This window comes from Acinonyx jubatus, chromosome A2, assembly GCF_027475565.1.
Source record: "Acinonyx jubatus isolate Ajub_Pintada_27869175 chromosome A2, VMU_Ajub_asm_v1.0, whole genome shotgun sequence".
Lineage (NCBI taxonomy): Eukaryota > Metazoa > Chordata > Mammalia > Carnivora > Felidae > Acinonyx > Acinonyx jubatus.
The window spans coordinates 37,650,159-37,665,356 of NC_069383.1; the positions used below are offsets into that span (position 1 = coordinate 37,650,159).

General features: G+C 35.8%; 1 protein-coding gene across 5 annotated transcripts in view; it reads right to left on the reverse strand.

The window, feature by feature from the left end:
• The window catches only part of ZNF277 (zinc finger protein 277), a 111,037-nt gene that overhangs the window by 58,202 nt on the left and 37,637 nt on the right, over positions 1–15,198 (reverse strand). Inside the window, exon 2 of one of the 5 annotated variants that reach the window (XM_053218209.1) lies at positions 3,640–3,711. The exons of the other annotated variants lie outside the window; for them this stretch is intronic. The gene's annotated coding sequence lies outside the window, so the exon portion shown is untranslated. The remainder of the gene's footprint in view (positions 1–3,639; positions 3,712–15,198) is intronic. 5 annotated transcript variants of the gene reach the window in all.

The window sequence follows — 15,198 nt, forward strand, 5'->3', positions numbered from 1 at the left end:
CTTTGACCTCATCTGGAAGAACTTCTTACTAAACATGTCACTGGAGGCAAGGGAAACAAAAGCAGAAATGAACCACTGGGACTACATCAGGATAGAAAGCTTCTGCATAGGGAAGGAAACAAAAAACAAAACTAAAGGGAACCTATGGAATGAAAGAAGATATTTGCAAATGTAATATCTGACAAAGGGTTAGTACCTGAAATCTATACAGAACTCAGGAAACTCATAATAAGTAATCCAGTGAAGAAATGGGCAGAAGACATTAATAGACAGTTTTCCAAAGAAGACATCCAGATAGCTAAGAGACGCATGAAAAGATGCTCCCTCATCATTAGGGAAATACAAATCAAAACCATGATGAGATACCACCTCACACCTGTCAGAATGGCTGAAATAAACAACTCAGGAAACAACAGATGTTGGCGAGGGTGTGGAGAAAGGGGAACCTTCTTGCACTGTTGGTGGGAATGCAAACTTGTGCAGCCATTCTGAAAAACAATATGGAGGTTTCTCAGAAAGTTAAAAATAGAACCACCCTATGACCCACTATCGCACTACCAGGTATTTCTCAAAAGGATACAAAGATACAGATTCAAAGGGGTACATGCACCCCTATGTTTATAGCAGCATTATCAACAATAACCAAATTATGGAAAGAGCCCAAATATCTATCAACTGATGAATGGATAGGAAGATAAGGAAGATGTGTACACACACACACACACACACACACACACACACACACACACACACACACTGGAATATTACTTAGCCATCAAAAAGAATGAAATCTTGCCATTTCCAACAACATGGATGGAGCTACAGTGTATTATGCTACGTGAAATAAGTCAGAGAAAAACAATACCATATGACTTCACTTATATGTGGAATTTAAGAAACAAAACAGATGAACATAGGGGAAGGAAAAAAAGAGGGAGGCAAACCATAAGAGACTCTTAAAGACAGAGAACAAACCGAAGGTTGTTGGAAGGTAGGTGGGTGGGGGATGGGTTAAATGGGTGATGGGCAATAAGGAGGGCACTTGTGATGAGTACTGCGTGTTATATGTAAGTGATGAATACCTAAATTCTACTCCTGAAACCAAAAAAATAAAAAAATAAAAGACAAAATAAAATAAAAGTGACCTTTTAAACAAATTAACCAACGAACTTCATGAATGTTGGCAATGTTGACACTATAAGGAAGTATTTTTAAAGATCCTAATTTTTATATTTTCTCCATTACAAAAATATTTCTTAAAGTAAAAAAACTCAAAACTCACTTCCTCCAAGAAAATGGCTTAAAAAAAACAACAACACACGAGCAAGAGTTAAATTCCACAAACCTGTAGTTACTACAGCAGTCTATTTTATAAAGAAACCTACTCTGAAGTGACCAAAGCAGTACCATTTTAGGTACATAACTTAAAGAATAATAGTGATATTTACATAATGATCATTATTGTGCCTGAAAAATTAGCATTACGCTGGTTTAAATTATGTAAATTATAGATTATTTAGTTTGATCTTCCTAAAATTATGTAAACAAGGAGAAGCAGACATTATTATACATATTTCAAATTCAAAGAGGCTGGCAATTAGAGGGAGGTTAGGACAAAGCTAATAGATTGGTGCCAGGATCAAAACTCAGATCTCCTGCTCTTGATCTAGGACTTGCCCACTACAAACTCCTAACATTCCTGCGTTAGCTATACACTTCACTCCTGCTTGAGAACTGTAAATACTCACTAGGGCACTAAGCCTCAGTTTTAATGATTAAGTTACAGAGGCCAAGAACTTTTCCGTTCCTATGTCCTAATTCTACCAACTTTCAATTGTGAAGAAGACAGCCAATTGGCTATCCTCTCCTTGAATGCAAATATCTTACAGAGATTGGTCAAATTTTCTGCACAATCCACATCATATATAATAAACTTTCCTATAATGAAATAACTGGCACACTTGCTGATCATCTGAAATACACATTTCTGTTACATATTATAAAGACTAGTGACAGTACAACACAAAGCCAACTTATACTTTACTACCTGAGAAGATATTAATGTGCATCAATAAACACTTTTTTTAACTGAAAATAATTCATATAATTAAATAATAATTCATATTATTTATTATTTATTAATGGATGAATTAATTAATGAGGATAATATAATGAATGAAATATATCATGAATATAATAATTCATATAATTTATTTATTATTTATTATTGAAAATAATTCATATAATTAAAAGCATAGGAAAAGTGATCACAGTAAGAAATTATGTTATTTACAATCTCATGGCTGGCCACATATTTGTAGCTTTTAAAAATCTCCCTTAGGTAATCCTGATTAACAGTGAAGATTGAAAATCAGGGCTCTAAGGCACACTGGTAAATGATTATGTTAATGGTAGAATTTCAGCTACTGTATGTAATCTTCAACCCTTTTACAACTTTATGAGTCTCTTCTTTAACTGCTAATATTTATGGAAGGGAGTATACCATATGCCTCTATTTTCCAAGTTGTATTTCACAAAATTTGACACATTTTTCTGCTCTCCTCCCCAAATCCCATGGTCAAATAAAAATCCTGTTTTGTTAAAAGAAAAAAAAAATCAGTTACGCTTCTACATACTAATTGTGAACCTTCTGAAAATGAAATTAATAAAATAGTTTCATTTAAAATAGTATCAAAAAGAGTAAAATATGTGGTGCATGGCTGGCTTAGTCATTAGAACATGTGCCTCTTAATCACAGGGTCATGAGTTCAAGCCCCAAGTTGGGTGTAGAGATTACTTAACAAAATAAAATATTAAAAAAAAAGCCAGTTAATAAAAAAGTAAAATACTTAGGAATAAACTTAAATGGGGCACCTGGGTGGCTCAGTGGGTTGGGCATCCTACTTTGGCTCAGGTCATGATCTCATGGCTCATGAGTTCAAGCCCCGTGTCAGGCTCTGTGCTGACAGCTTGGAGCCTGGAGCCTGTTCTGATTCTGTGTCTCCCTCTCTCTGCCCCTCCCCACCATGCTCTTTCTGTCTCTCAAAAATGAATAAACATTAAAACAAAATTAAAATACTTAACCAAAAAGGTAAAAGACTTGTACACTAAAATCTACAAAATAGTGATGAAAGAAATTGAGATACAAATAATTGGAAAGACAGCCTGTGTTCATGGACTGGAAGGCTTAAAATATCAAAATGCCCACATTACCCAAAGCAATCTACAGATTCAATACAATCTCTACTATCAAAACCCCAAAGGGATTTTTTCAGGAATAGAAAAAACAATCCTAAAATTCATATGGAGCCACAAAGGACTCTGAATAGCCAAAACAATTTTGAGAAACAAAGAGAAACAAAGCTAGAGGCATCACACTTCCTGACTGCAAAACATAACACAAAGCTATAGCAATCAAAACAGATGGTACTGGCATAGAGACAGATATACAGAGATCAAAGAACAGAACAGATAGCCCAGAACTAAACCCACACATACACAGTTAAATGATCTTTGGCAAAGATGCCAAGACTACACAATAGGGGAAGAAGGATAGTATCTTTAACAATCACTTGTTAAAGAACACCAATGTTGTGTAAACTGGATATTTACAAGCAAAAGAATGAAATTTGACCTTACCTGATAGCACACACAAAAATCAACTCAAAATGGATTGAAGACTTAAATGTAGGACTTGAAACTATGAAAGTCCTAGAAGAAAACATAGGGAAAACCTTCATAATAACATTGGTCTTGGTAATGGTTTCTCGATACAATAAAAAGTCCAGTCAACAAAAGACACAATAGGCAAGTAGGATTACATCAAACTAAAAAGCTTCTGCATAGCAAAGGAAACAATCAACAAAATAATCTACAGAATGGAAGACAACACTTGCAAACCATTAATCTGATAGGGGGTTAAGAATCAAAATATGTAAGGAACTCATACAACTTAACAGCAAAAACAAATAACCAGATTAAAACAATGAGTAAAGGACCTGAACCGACATTTATCCAAAGACATACAAACAGTCAACAGTATATGAAAAGTGCTCACTACCATTACTCAGGGAAATGCAAATCAAAACCACAATGAGGTATCACCTTATAGCTGTTAGAATGGCTATTACCAAGAAGACAAAAGATAAGAGTTGTCAAGGGTGTGGAGAAAAGGGAACCCTGTACACTGCTGGTGGGAATGTAAATTAGTACAGTCATTATGGAAAACAGGGTGGAGGTTCCCACAAAAATTAAAACTAGAACTACTACATGATCCAGCAATTCCACTTCAGGGTATTTATCCAAGAGAATTGAATTTGCACTCCCATGTTTATTAAAATATTATTCACAGTAGCCAAGAGGTGGAAACAACCTACAGGCCCATGAATGTATAAAGAAAATGTGGTATTGATATATAATGGAACATTATTCAGCCTTAAAAAAGGAGATTCTGTCATATGCCACAACACAGATAAACCTGGTGGACATTATGCTAGGTCAAATAAGCTAGTCACAAAAGGACAAATGCTGTATGATTCCACTTATGTGAGGTATCTAAAGTAGTTGAATTCATATAAGCAGAAGATAGAATGCTGGCTGTCAGGGGCTGGGGGAGGAGAAAATGGGGTGTAACTGTTCAATTGAGTACAGAGTTTTAGTCACACAAGGTAAAAAAGTTCTAGAGATCTGCTTTACAGCAATGTACACATACTTAAAAAATACTATGTATTTGGTTCCATTAACTCCTATTAACCAGTTCTGGACAAGTTACCGAACCTCTCCTACCCTGTTTCCATAAAATGGATTAACCATAATGCTCACCGATAGAACTGTTATGAGGATTAATTGAGGAAATTAATGTAAAGCACAGGGATATGATCAGTGAAGGTTAGTTCCTACTGTTACTATTGATAATAGGTATGGCTATAAGTTTAAGTATGGGCCTTATCTGCGTCCATGTGTATTAGAAGTTCCTAGGGATTAACTCAGAATATACATTTTATGGCCCTCACATAGACCTAAAGGATCAAATCATAGGAGAGTGGGGCACACGTTTTTTTTTTTTTTTTAATTTTTTTTTTTTAATGTTTATTTATTTTTGAGACAGAGACAGACAGAGCATGAACAGGGGAGGGTCAGAGAGAGAAGGAGGCACAGAATCTGAAACAGGCTCCAGGCTCTGAGCTGTCAGCACAGAGCCCGACGCGGGGCTCGAACTCACGGAGTGTGTGAGATTGTGACCTGAGCAGAAGTCGGCCGCCCAACCGACTGAGCCACCCAGGCGCCCCAGGGGCACACGTTTTTCAAGCACAAGCTCACTTCCTAACTATTTACTTTTAGGTCGTGATTATATTGTTGACATTCAGAGGCTTTTGCATTCTCTTGATCACTTTGTTATTTCTGTAGCACATTATAATAAAAGAAAATACAATGAGATTTTTAATAAAGAGATAAGGGAAGTTGCAGAAATTTTTACTGATAGTCTGAGTTTTTTGAACATGGAGATCTCTGGCCATACTGAAAGGCAAGAGCTTAGGGAAAAGTGTAAAAGATTAAGAACTACTACTATGGAAAAGGCAGTGTAGACACAAGATTAAAAAAAATGACAGTAGACTGTCCTGAAGGCCCAGATGAGGTTAGCTAGCTGCCTTTGAGACACATATATGTTTCAGGAAAAGATTTGTGTTCTATGCCTAAAAGCGGCTGATTTTTCTTATAATATGTATGTTCTGGGTTGTCAAATCATGCGGCTCTACAAACACATACACATATATACATAATGGTAAGATTCTTAAGTAGAATATTTTAGATACATCTAACCCCGTGCTGTCCAAAGAACTTTCTGAGATGAAGGAAATATTCTATATCTTCTCTGTCTAATATGGTAGCCTTTAGCCACATGTTGCTATTGAGTATTGAAAATCTGGACAGTGAGACTGAGGAACTTTAATTTTGTTTAGTTTTAAGTTAAATTGCTGTAAGTGATTATTGCCTATCAGACAGAGCAGATCTAATTAGTGCCAAGTTCTTACTGTTGGGTCCATAAGCACCTAGGTGATTCAAAGACTCAGGTCTGTGGAGTTCAATGTAAAACTGTATTCAAAATTATATGTATGTGAATTTTTCTGGGAAGGTCTTTTGATTTAATAGATTCTTAAAGAATTCTGGGGACTCCAAACAAGTTTAAAAACCACATATCCTGTCAATATATTTCTATCGTTTAGCCTAACATTTTTATTTATGATGTGTGTGTGAATAGTGTCCTTATGTTGGGATTTCAAACAATTAAATAACTAACTAAACCACAATTCTGCAGCAGGATTTAAATTATCTCACTTTGTAGTCAGAGCAGAAGGAGAAAGCCTGAAGGCAGAACAGGCATAATTATATATGGTATAATATAGAAACTACAGCCAAATTCCCTGGGAAAACTAGTTTTTAAAGCTGGTTATCATAGTGCCTAAAATCTCCACCATTAAAGTTAACCCTCTGGACTATGTGTTTCTGGAAGTAAAATGTTACCTTTTACATAAATACAGGAATTTACTACCAACTGACAACAGTCATTATGGGATTCTTTATCGACGGGGATACATATTCCAGGAAGTCTCTAATAGGACCAGATTACTACATCTTGTCTACAGTAAAGATTTGAGAAAAGGCAGCATGTTTTTCACATAGAATCAGGATTAACACCTCTCTTGCTCCTCAAAGATTTCTTTTTACATTCTTATTCTATGAAGAAAAAGTGTCTTAGGTGTTAAGCTCTATAGCATATTCTATCACCTAATTATTTCTAATGAACCAGGTATGTTCAGTTTATATACAACCATAATCAACAGCAAAGATGAGTCAGAAAAAGACTGGAGGATAATATGCGGCAACCAGCCCACTGTAATGCTAGAGCTGTTACCACATCCAGTCTTTCTAGAAATACTCAGAAATTGCTTTCTCATACATCTTCAAAGCACTATCAAATCCCCCCAGGATGGGCTTAGAGGTTGATTATTTGTAGATCTATTCTTTTTGTCTAGAAAATTCTCAATTAGTTTAGGAGCTACTAAAATATATAGCTTAGGAGCAAACCATAGTAGACTAGAGGTTGTAGAAATAGTTTGATTTCTAGTCTTACTATGGCTAATGAGAGAATACTGATTAAGCTCCTTTTCCTTATTATACTATAAAAACACTGCAGAGAAATTTTGGCTGCTGCCTCCCTTCCACGCTGCATTTCTCACTTTCAAAACTACCTAATAGTGAAAATGTGGTGATTTTCCTCTCAAGCAACTTTTGTGCAAAACTGGGAAACTAAACGGTATACTGGTTTCATCTCTTGGCTATAGGTTACATGTTTCTGGATTATACATGATACCTTCTTATCTACTCCATAAAGAGGAATTAGCAATGTCTACTTTAATAATGCAGTAGTAACAATGTTACTTATTGCTTGAAATGTTTCCAAATAGCAGCAGCTGTTTGAAATATTATAAATTCATGACATTTTAGGAGGAAATAATCCTAGGAAGATAAAGCAAATGGATAAAAATAAAGCCTTCCTTATTAATATGATAAATGATTAGTTTGTAGATTTAAATCAGACAAGATTTCTACTGTTAAAAATATCTTTCAAACATACATGGCTAAGTATTCAGTTCTGAAATATTTTAACTCTAATGTTTACTGCTAATGAGAGATTTAGAATCCAAAAGGAGTTGGAACGGAGGATAAATGACTATACTTTGCTATATGATTACTTTAAATATTTCTTCACACCTTCTACTACTTCTGTACATTATCAAAGATATTCTAGAGTATTTAAATATAAAGCTACTACAAATTCTTAGTTGATAGGGATAGGACCAGGAATGCTGGGGTTCTAAGTGGAATTCAATGAAATATGTAAATATATTTCATTCTAAGAAGTAATGGAAACAAATGGGAACTAAGTCCTCAATTTTATCCCCTTTCACCAGCAGAAGACAGTAGTCAGGGGTCAGACATTAGGCATTTGGTAATCTAAATATGGAAATAAACAAAAAAAGTCATTAACATTCTGACCTCAGTTAAAGGTAAATTTGATTAACAAGAATGACTTATTGCAAACAATGCTGGTGATCCTGACAGGAGGGCCAATGTAACAAAGACATTGTCAATGTCAAACAAAAGTCTTTTTGTCAGGAATGAAGAAAGGACAAATTGGTGAATGCTTGTTTGCTTATTTATTTACTTTAATGTTTATTTATTTATTTTGAGAGAGAGAGCACACGAAGGGGAGGGGCAGAGAGAGAGGGAGAGAAAGAAAGAATCCTAAGCAGGCTCTGCATTGCCAGCACAGAGCCTTGATGGCAGGCTTGATCCCATGAAGTGGAGATCATGACTTGAGCCAAAATCAAGCACCCTTGGTGAATGCTCTTATGTACTGAGATCTCGGGGGGGGGGGGGGGGAGGGGGGTGGGGACATGGAATGAAGGAAGTACAGACTCTGGACTGAGAACGATTTGACTGGTGGGACACTTGGGTAGCTCAGTCAGTTAAGCATCAGACTTTTGATTTCGGCTCAGGTCACCATCTCATGCTTTATGGGATGGAGCCCTGTGACAAAGCAGAGCCTGCTTGGGATTCTCTTTCTCTCTCTCTCTGCCCCTTCCCTGCTTGTGCTCTCTCTCAAAAAAAGCAAATAAACATAAAAAAAAATCTGACTGGATATTGGCCTGACTTATGCCAATAATAACAACAAACTGTCTCTAAATAAGTGGTGGCCAGGAGAAATTTCACAGTGCATCCATAGAGGTTGGGTTTAACCCACTTTAACTGATTTGATTTGACAGGCAATTACTTTGGAATTAGTATTCTAGTCAATATTTTAATGAAATGGGTTGGCAACTTGAAAACCATAAATCACCTATCTGATATTTCCTAATAAGTATAATTAGTGTTTCTGATAGAACCATAAATTTCTGATTTGTGAGACTAATATAGCTATCTCTCTACTTACAAACTTAAATAGCTATGTCATCTTTTTATTTTAGTATTTGATGTCTTAATTTATCAATTAAACATTTTTTAATAAATTGTTTTCATGAAAAAGGTTAAGAATGATAATCTTTTAGACACAGAAAAACACATTAATAAATATGGACTTTTAAAAAAATTTTTTTTAATGTTTATTTTATTTTTGAGACAGAGAGAGACAGAGCATGAACGGGGGAGGGGCAGAGAGAGAGGGAGACACAGAATCGGAAGCAGGCTCCAGGCTCTGAGCCATCAGCCCAGAGCCTGACGCGGGGCCTGACGCGGGGCTCGAACTCACGGGCCGCGAGATCGTGACCCGGGCTGAAGTCGGACGCTCAACCGTCTGAGCCACCCAGGCGCCCCAAATATGGACTTTTCAAAAGTACCATATAACCATTGATTTAAACACTTATTTTAGAAAGTTTGAATTCCTAAATATTTGAGATATATATTAGATATACTGAGATATGTTAGACATTAAACATATATACTATAAATATATATTTATGTATATATAGATTTGAAATATATATGTACATCTATTTTAGATATCAATTAGTTCCTTGAAAAAAATTGGTTTTTGTCTTTCCACTCAATGGAAAATGTTCTGTTCTGTTGACAATTCTACAAATGCAATTCTCTCTTTATGTCCCAAACATATAAAGTCAAGTAGTTTCAAATCAGTATCTATGTTGAATGAATTTTTCATGCGGAGAAAAGTCATTGAGTATGTTTTCTGCTCTCTGGACAAACAATTCTGCTACCTTAAACAGAAAATACCACAACAGATTCTTAAATTGAGATAATATGCTAATTCTTTTTTGATCTTTGGGTGAAATGTTAAAATTATCAATTGCTTAGTCTAACTTCTTTAGAAGAAAACCTATTATTAATACAATGGACCTTGGCCTTGATAGTATTTACTAGATTATTCAGCATTGGTTAAATCAGCTGAGATTCTATCTGCTGGATTTTAATTGTTAAAATAGTGAAAGACCTCTTTATAACAGCCTTCTCAGAAATAAAGCAGCTCTGTAATAGCAAGGCTCTAAGGGATTTGAATATGAAAAATTCATTGTATCACCCCATTTTTAGATTAAAAACAACAACAACAACCACCACCTCTATACCCAACGTGGGGCTTGAGCCTACAACCCCGGGATCAAGATTCTCAGCCTCTACTGACTGAGGCAGCCAGGCGCTCCTGTATTACCCCACTTTAAAAACATGTCTTCTTAGAAAGTAATTCTCTCTTCCAGCCCACTTTTAGGCAAAAGACTGTGCTAGATACTGAGGAACAAATGAAAAATAAGAGTGACCCTGTACTCAAGGAACCTTTCCACTAGGGAGGCTGGTCATGCTCAAAGACACATCTCACACAACTTAGAAAGTAAGGAACACCACAGGGAAGAAAAGAACAAACCAAATAAGACACTGAAGCATTGAATTCATTTACTCAGTTCCAATCACATGCCAGACACCTGGGTAGTTGTTTGGCCTTTGAGGAATTTTACAAATCCTTTTTCCGCAAGTTACTTAGACCCTCCAGGATTTGGACTGCTTTTATAAAGACATAGTTATGAAGTCATTCAAATGTCTTCAGGACATTAAAAAATATATAATTGCCATTTGTCCAATGACAACCTCTCTTGTATTTTCAGTGAAATTTAGTATGCATCCCATCTCCATGATACAACATAATCTACAAATATGTGACCACATCACAAAATCACTGGACTTCCAATACAAATCATGAGGGAATAAAATGATGCTAGACAATAAAACACAATGGATTTTAGTCCTAGCATTTCAGATATAGTAATAACTTTTCTGTTTTATGTCACAATTATAAAGATAAATCCAAAAAGTGATATAATAAATCTTGTATCTCTAAAACACGGTGGAAGTCAGTTAACATAAGTGGTACATGTTGCAAATTACTCACGAAACAGCAAACTCTGAATTTTGTTGGCAGTTAATCTGACCAGCATGGGCTTCATTGGAATGTCCAAATGCAACATGAATACCTTTAGTTATTTGTATTTTCAGGCAGTGATTCTCAAGCCTGATAGCACATTATGAATCAGCTAGAGAGCTTTTGAAACATGATGATGTTTTTTACATGGAGATTCTAATGTAATTACTCTATGGTAACTAAGACATGTTTCTTGTTTTTTTGTTTTTGTTTTTTTCAAAGAAAGGCAGACAGCTACATGCAACGCCTTATTTGGATGTGTCTGGAGTCTTGTTTTTATAGAAGACGTGTTTTATATGAAGCTACAAACTACTGTTCTAAGGAAAATCTGATGTGATCAAGTTTATGACTTTATTATTTAGTGTAAGTATAAAAAGCTAGACATTTTAGAGAGAAAGAGTAAAAAATTGTTTCTGGTGTTGGGAAAAACATCTTTCTGATAGGTTTTAGAAAGCATATTTTGTGAAAATCAAATTGTGTAGATTGTAAGCTGACTAAAAAGAGAAAGGACTTTATTTTTGAAATGTAATCAAATTAAAGCCTTTACGGATACAATATGCTTCCATAATGTGAGTCGGCTTATACACATCTGATAAACTAAAGAATAATGTCAGTATAATACAGAAGTTGTATTGTGTTACTTGTTTTTTTTCTAGTAAAACAATGATTTGAGTCAATCAGGGCAAGCATTCTCATTATTTATTTTTTTAAATATATATTTTTTTAATGTTTATGTATTTTTGAGAGAGGGAGAGACAGAGTGCAAACTGGGGCAGGGCAGAGAGAGAGAGGGAGACACAGAATCCGAAGCAGGCTCTAGGCTCCGAGCTGTCCGCACAGAGCCCGACACGGGGCTTGAACTCACAAACCGTGAGATCATGACCTGAGCTGAAGTTGGACACTCAACCGACTGAGCCACCCAGGTGCCCCAAGCATTCTCATTATTTAAAGAAAGTATAAGCAATATAGGAAGATCCTAAACAAAAATACTGAAAATTCTAGGAAGGAAGGGCTTCAAAACCTGCTACCTATGGGGTACCTGGCCGTTTAGTCTGTAGACAATGCAACTCTTGATCTTGAGCTTATGAGTTCAAGCCCCAGATTAGGTATAGACATTAGTTAAAAAAAAAAAAAGAAAATAAAATCTTTAAAAACAAGAAACAAAAAACTGCTACCCTTTCCACTTTGTTAAGTTGTTAAAGGAAGCTGAGGACCCATATGAAGAAGGTGCAAAGACATCTCTTCTTGTGTTTAAAAAACACCCGATTAACAAAGAGTCTTTTCAACAAATGATGTTAGAACGGGTGAATATCAACATGGAAAAAACTGAATCTAGACACAAATCTTCACATCTAGACACAAATCTAGACACATCCTTCACAAATTAACTCAAAATGTAGCAAAGAGCTCGTGGTAAAACAAGAAACTGTAAAACTCTTAGAAGATAACAACCTTTATGACCTTGAGTATGGTGATGCCTTTTTAGGTACAACAGCAAAGACATACTCCTTGAAAGAAATAAATGATAAGCTGAACTTTGTTAAAAGTAAAAACTTTTGCCCTGCAAGACAATACCAAGAAAATTAGAAGATAAGCCACAGACAGGGAGAAAGATTTGCCAAAGACACATCTGCGCTGTCAGCATGGATCCCACTGTGGGGCTCAATCTCACACACTGTGAGATCATGACCTGTGCTGAAGTCAAGAGTCTGATGCTTAGTTGACTGAGCCACCCAGGTGCCCCAAGACATGAAGGAATCTTAAATGCATATTACCAAGTGAAGGAAGCCAATTTGTTTTTTTTTTTTCTGCCTTTCCCAAGTTTTTACAAAGAAGCCCCTCTGAAAAGGCTATATATGGCATTGATTCCAACTACATGATGTTCTGGAAAAGGCCAAAACAATGGAGATCATACAAAGGTAAGTGGTTACTAGGAGTGGGGACAGATGATTAGGTAGATCACAGAGGATTTTTAGGGCACTGAAGATACTCTGTACGGTAATGATGGATACATGTCATTATACATTTGCCCAAACCTTCAGAATATACAACACCAAGAGTAAACCCTAAGGTAAACTATGGATGTTAGGTGATTATGATATGTCAATGTTGGGTTAAAAAATGTACCATTCTGGTGAGTGATGTTGATAATGGGAGAGACTATTCATGTGGGGGGTTGGTGGGAATATGGGAAATCTCTGTACCTCCTTTTCAATTTTGTTGTAAACCTAAAACTGCTCCAAGAAAAATAAAGTTTTAATAACAAAACACCTGACTGATAGAAATCTACACTGAGTCAGTAATTTAATTTTGATGAAATTGGTCTTCATTAGGAGCAAATGTCACATTTTGAAGGAGGCAGCATGAATTCCAGAGTTCAAGGATGTAAAGAATCAACTGAACCTTGGTTTTGAATGTAAATCCAGTGGTGATTTAGCTTTGCTACTCTTTTCATTAGGACTGCTCTGGTTACAAAGTTCTGTTGGTTTTGAGTGATCTGTCTCCAACCCTATGTCCCTCATGAGATCTGTTATTTTTATTGTGTGATTTTGTAGAATGCAGTTTTTCAGGAATGAATATAAAGTTACTAGGGCAGAAGCACCTCTATTATTTGTGGACAGCAAAGTATTTTTAGGGCAGAATACACTGGGACTGACGAGGGCATCTACTGGCTAAGTCTGATAATACGGTTCAGCTTTTAGACTTTTATAAGCTCTTTAATAAAAGAAGGTGGGGCTGGGGAATCAGGGTACTCTAAACACTGAAAAAGTGCTTCCAGGATAGCGTATCACTGGTTACCAGCTAACAAAGACCTAGAATCAAAACCCCGCTTTAAAGGTAAGAAAACTATGACTTAAGAAAGCTTTTTTCTACTTCATTTGCATCCTAGCAAAGCTTTCCAAGCCTTCTTATACAGACCAATGATCATTATGCCGAATGACTGCCTATTTTAACCATTTTGGTATTACATTATAACTAAGTCAACAAGGAGGTTTTGTCTTTTCCCAATGCGGTTCCAGTTTTATTCTGAAAAACAATGAGGAAATAGTGTCTTTTTTTTTTTCTTTAACCCAAGCTGCTTCATAACCAATTTTACTGAAATGGATCTATTCTCAAAATACTCAGATATAATATTGCCATATGTAGAGAGATAAAAATATCAAACGGAGAAAGATAGTCTAGTATTACTCAACAGTCCCAGTGTGTAAGATCTGGGGTAATGACTCATGGAATAAAACACTGATATCAAAGAAATGTAGTCTTTATAATGAAGAAACTCAATTTACATTAAAACAAAATGCTGAAGTGACTGTGTATCTTAAGTTATTAACTTGCAATCAATGAAACATAATCAGATGTTTACATAAACCAAATAAAACAGATATACAGTAATTATCTTTAAAAAATTGAGAGTGGGGCGCCTGGGAGACTCAGTCAGTTGAGATTTCAACTTCGGCTCCGGTCATGATCTCACAGTTCGTGGGTTCAGGCCCCATGTCAGGCTCTGTGCTGAGTCTGGAGCAGAACCTGGAGGCTGCTTCAGATATTGTGTCTCCTTCTCTTTCTGTCCTTCCCATGCTTGCACTCTGTCTCACTCTCTCAAAAATAAATAAGTGTAAAAAAAAAAAGGTTTTTTTTAATTAAAAAAAATTGAGAGTAATTCAAAATAAGCAAGCCAAGGAAAGATTATACGTACTGATAAAACAAGAGCAACCCATCCATAGCTTTGGTATGTTTTACTCTGATATAAAAGTATATGACTTCAGAAAATCTTCTGACTTTGGATTTGAATTCTGGATACTCAAAAGAACAGTCAGAAACAATGAGTTATAAACTATTCTTTGTACTTCTCGCATGATAAAATCATTCCAAATTCCTAGTGTTCACCAAATGATCTTAGTGCGATAAAGTTCTATACAAAAAGAACAGAGAAAGCCAAAAATGCAACGCACTGTAAATCCTTAAGGAAAATATAAATTTACTTTCATGTCAAATTGTCATGTGTAGGTACCTTTGACGTTCCAGAAATGGCACTCGACATCACTCAGACTTGGGTCTTACACTGGGCCAGCGTTAATAAAAATGCTTAGCTTTCCTAGGAAGGGAGAAGCGGAGTTCCTGCTGCTGGAGAATTTCAATCATCTGTAAGAGCATATAGGGAAATCTTGGGGGAGGATCTCGGTGGGGGGAAGCGGCTGCCACTGCTATTT